Source organism: Schistocerca serialis, chromosome 8 (assembly GCF_023864345.2).
Source record: "Schistocerca serialis cubense isolate TAMUIC-IGC-003099 chromosome 8, iqSchSeri2.2, whole genome shotgun sequence".
Classification (NCBI taxonomy): Eukaryota; Metazoa; Arthropoda; class Insecta; order Orthoptera; family Acrididae; genus Schistocerca; species Schistocerca serialis.
In genome coordinates, this window is record NC_064645.1 from 349,132,732 (window position 1) to 349,137,731 (window position 5,000).

Consider the following 5,000-nt stretch of genomic DNA (forward strand, 5'->3'; position numbering starts at 1 on the left):
AGAACCACACGGCAGCCAGACACTATCACACACTACTCTCTGCCTCTAACAGGCACGCACACAATATCTAACCACCAGCATGGAAGAACATCCGGTGCATCCTCTCCGCCACATTACACAATCCACACTATCATAACCAGACCGGGAGGTCCACCCAGAAAACAGAATATCCCACCCTTCCGACATCCGCCATTGCTCAGCTAAGCCACGAACACCCACACATGTCCTACACAGGGGTGCACCCAACATCACAATACTGCCTCCTGTCACAGCACACAAACAATGGCAGGAATGAAAGACACAGATCTGCCACAACCTTGGAATCGGAGCGCCGCCTGTCATGACCCACAAGTGCATCCTGACGTGACAAATCGGACGATCCCGCAGGCATCCACTTACGATAATCACTATCAACGAACCTGCCGCGCCCCCCCCCCCCCCAAATACACCTTTCCCTACAACAATGTGTACCTTAACCTAAGCTATATTGTACCTTACCCTAAGCTATATTGTCCCTTAACCTAACCTCCGTTGTGCCTTAACCTAACCTCCGTTGTGCCTTAACCTAACCTACGTTGTCCCTTAACCTAACCTACGTTGTCCCTTAACCTAACCTACGTTGTGCCTTAACCTAACCTACGTTGTGCCTTAACCTAACCTACGTTGTGCCTTAACCTAACCTACGTTGTGCCTTAACCTAACCTACGTTGTGCCTTAACCTAACCTACGTTGTGCCTTAACCTAACCTACGTTGTGCCTTAACCTAACCTACGTTGTGCCTTAACCTAACCTACGTTGTGCCTTAACCTAACCTACGTTGTGCCTTAACCTAACCTACGTTGTGCCTTAACCTAACCTACGTTGTGCCTTAACCTAACCTACGTTGTGCCTTAACTTAACCTACGTTGTGCCTTAACCTAACCTACGTTGTGCCTTAACCTAACCTACATTGTCCCTTAACCTAACCTAGGTTGTGCATTAACCTAACCTACGTTGTGCATTAACCTAACCTATGTTGTGCCTTAACCTAACCTACATTGTCCCTTAAACTAACCTACATTGTCCCTTAACCTAACCTACATTGTCCCTTAACCTAACCTACATTGTCCCTTAACCTAACCTACGTTGTGCCTTAACCTAACCTACGTTGTGCCTTAACCTAACCTACATTGTGCCTTAACCTAACCTACATTGTGCCCTAACTTAACCTACATTGTGCCTTAACCTAACCCATGTTGTGCCTTACCCTAACCCATGTTGTGCCTTAACCTAACCCATGTTGTGCCTTAACCTAACCTATGTTGTGCCTTAACCTAACCCATGTTGTGCCTTAACCTAACCCATGTTGTGCCTTAACCTAACCCATGTTGTGCCTTAACCTAACCCATGTTGTGCCTTAACCTAACCCATGTTGTGCCTTAACCTAACCCATGTTGCGCCTTAACCCAACCCATGTTGCGCCTTAACCCAACCCATGTTGCGCCTTAACCCAACCCATGTTGCGCCGTAACCCAACCCATGTTGCGCCGTAACCCAACCCATGTTGCGCCGTAACCCAACCCATGTTGCGCCGTAACCCAACCCATGTTGCGCCGTAACCCAACCCATGTTGCGCCGTAACCCAACCCATGTTGCGCCGTAACCCAACCCATGTTGCGCCGTAACCCAACCCATGTTGCGCCGTAACGTAACCTAAATTGCGCCGTAACGTAACCTAAATTGCGCCGTAACGTAACCTAAATTGCGCCGTAACGTAACCTAAATTGCGCCGTAACCTAAACTATATTGCGCCTTAACCTTACGCACGTTGTCGCTTAACCTGCTCTGTAATTGTTATGCGACTCGTTAAAGTAGTGTAGTGTTGCCTAACTGCAACCCTCGCAATATAGTTCGCTACTCGCACTGCCCGGTCCCCTGTGTATCGCGTCATGTTAAACACCCTGCAGGTGTTGCTGACTTTCCACATGCTCCTGTTATACACTGTAATGTGGATAGCAGCGGGACGTACATCCCCCCCCTCTTCCCCCCTGCCATCGCAAGCTCGTCGGTGAGAAGTGTGCATGTTCAATGCCCTTCGCATGCCGAAGTACTCAGCCTACGTTGTGGTACGGCCTGTCACCTGTCCGCGGATGTACGCAAAACCCACAAACTGTACTGCACATTGGTCCGTATGTACTGAATGATACATCGTGGCACATGTGTGACCGTACGACGACTGCGCCTAGCAACGGCGGACCATACAGTCCAAATATTGTGCACGCAGCTACGTGTCGTCTCCCTTTAGGAGCTGGATTGCAGTGTGGTACGCCATACAGACGTGTGGGAGGAACGGACGCCCTGGATGGCGATCAGCATGAGCAGTCTGTTGATGTAGTGGAGCGTGTATTCGGACGTAGTCGTCTCTTCTCACACACTGTGATAGCATGTTGCACCGCGTTCCACATCTGCGACATGCTGCAGAGGCCGGCTGACAGTCGTTCGCGCAATGGACACCGCATACGTACGGGGGCTACCTTCCACGTGTTCTCTAGGCGTGCACATGTTGATGCGTCTATGTGGGCAGACGTAGTGTGTTGTGACACCTGACACAGGCATGCAATACTCGTTGCAAATGGCGATGGACGTCTACGTTTGCTGGTGACGTTACGCAAATGAACAACTGGTAACCCGTTGTGGTGCGGTTGTTCTCGCTAGAGGTGAATCAGTGTTGGCGACGATCGGTCGAGCTATTAACCGGTTGTTTCATGGATACCCACCATGCCCACGAACGTGAAAAGGGACCCACCATGCCCACGAACGTGAAAGGGGATCTGGGTGTGAGGCGATACGCGGCGGTGGCTGGGTGGGACCGTCCCCGGCCGGTGAGGGGGGGCCGCCCGGCGTGCTGGCAGCGCGGTGCGTGGGCGCACGCGCTACAGCCGGCTGGTGGGGGCGGCCAGTGGCAGGCGCGCCGGCCGACGGACGCGGCAGGCGGCGCAGCTGCGCGCCGGCGCCCCCTGCTCGCGGCGCCTTGCGGCCAAAGTAGGTCCTCGCGGGCCCGGTGCGAAGCGCGGTGGCCATCTGCAGTGTGCTGGTCCGATTGAGGACTGTGTGCGCTGAGGATGCGCCGCCGCCCGGCGCTCGGCGCCGCGACGCCGTCTGCTGCTCGGTCGCCCCAGCGGTTCTCGCAGGTGGTTTGTATCGCAGCTGTGCGGACGTGTTGGCGCGTGCGCTGTGCTGGGAGAGTTCGCTTCGGCACCCAAGTGGGGCTTTTGTCCTTCTGTGGCGCTGGCGTTGGAGCTGCCGGTCACCGTAGGTGGCGCGTGTTGTCTCCCGCCGGCAATGCCACGACAGCACGCTCCCGGGCCTCTGTCGGCAGCGGCAAGCTCAGTTGGGAGCACGGGTGGTCGCACCTAAAGCGTCTACTCGCCTAACTCCGGGCGATTGCGCCTCTCTCGAACCCGACCAAGTACTTAGGACGGCGCTGCGCGCCGCCGGGACCTGAGAGGGTTTCGAGGTGTGTTGTGCAGGGGAGCTCAGCCTCCTCCTGTTTGCAGAATAATTGAGCGGACGCTTGCGTGTTCGCGCGGGCCCCCGGGACACACTCCCGGGCGGCCGGCTGCTCAGCTCTAGTTGACGCAGCTCCCTGGTTGATCCTGCCAGTAGTCATATGCTTGTCTCAAAGATTAAGCCATGCATGTCTCAGTACAAGCCGCATTAAGGTGAAACCGCGAATGGCTCATTAAATCAGTTATGGTTCCTTAGATCGTACCCACGTTACTTGGATAACTGTGGTAATTCTAGAGCTAATACATGCAAACAGAGTCCCGACCAGAGATGGAAGGGACGCTTTTATTAGATCAAAACCAATCGGTCGGCTCGTCCGGTCCGTTTGCCTTGGTGACTCTGAATAACTTTGGGCTGATCGCACGGTCCTCGTACCGGCGACGCATCTTTCAAATGTCTGCCTTATCAACTGTCGATGGTAGGTTCTGCGCCTACCATGGTTGTAACGGGTAACGGGGAATCAGGGTTCGATTCCGGAGAGGGAGCCTGAGAAACGGCTACCACATCCAAGGAAGGCAGCAGGCGCGCAAATTACCCACTCCCGGCACGGGGAGGTAGTGACGAAAAATAACGATACGGGACTCATCCGAGGCCCCGTAATCGGAATGAGTACACTTTAAATCCTTTAACGAGTATCTATTGGAGGGCAAGTCTGGTGCCAGCAGCCGCGGTAATTCCAGCTCCAATAGCGTATATTAAAGTTGTTGCGGTTAAAAAGCTCGTAGTTGGATTTGTGTCCCACGCTGTTGGTTCACCGCCCGTCGGTGTTTAACTGGCATGTATCGTGGGACGTCCTGCCGGTGGGGCGAGCCGAAGGCGTGCGACCGCCTCGTGCGTGCTCGTGCGTCCCGAGGCGGACCCCGTTGAAATCCTACCAGGGTGCTCTTTATTGAGTGTCTCGGTGGGCCGGCACGTTTACTTTGAACAAATTAGAGTGCTTAAAGCAGGCAAGCCCGCCTGAATACTGTGTGCATGGAATAATGGAATAGGACCTCGGTTCTATTTTGTTGGTTTTCGGAACCCGAGGTAATGATTAATAGGGACAGGCGGGGGCATTCGTATTGCGACGTTAGAGGTGAAATTCTTGGATCGTCGCAAGACGAACAGAAGCGAAAGCATTTGCCAAGTATGTTTTCATTAATCAAGAACGAAAGTTAGAGGTTCGAAGGCGATCAGATACCGCCCTAGTTCTAACCATAAACGATGCCAGCCAGCGATCCGCCGCAGTTCCTCCGATGACTCGGCGGGCAGCCTCCGGGAAACCAAAGCTTTTGGGTTCCGGGGGAAGTATGGTTGCAAAGCTGAAACTTAAAGGAATTGACGGAAGGGCACCACCAGGAGTGGAGCCTGCGGCTTAATTTGACTCAACACGGGAAACCTCACCAGGCCCGGACACCGGAAGGATTGACAGATTGATAGCTCTTTCTTGATTCGGTGGGTGGTGGTGCATGGCC

At 53.8% G+C, this 5,000-nt stretch overlaps 1 non-coding gene across 1 annotated transcript in view; it reads left to right on the plus strand.

The window, feature by feature from the left end:
* Positions 1 to 3,622: 3,622 nt before the first annotated feature.
* LOC126417715 (small subunit ribosomal RNA) overlaps positions 3,623 to 5,000 on the plus strand; it is a 1,909-nt gene continuing 531 nt past the window's right edge. The window contains exon 1 of the ribosomal RNA XR_007575782.1: positions 3,623 to 5,000. This exon is cut by the window's right edge and continues 531 nt beyond it. This is a non-coding gene — a ribosomal RNA (small subunit ribosomal RNA).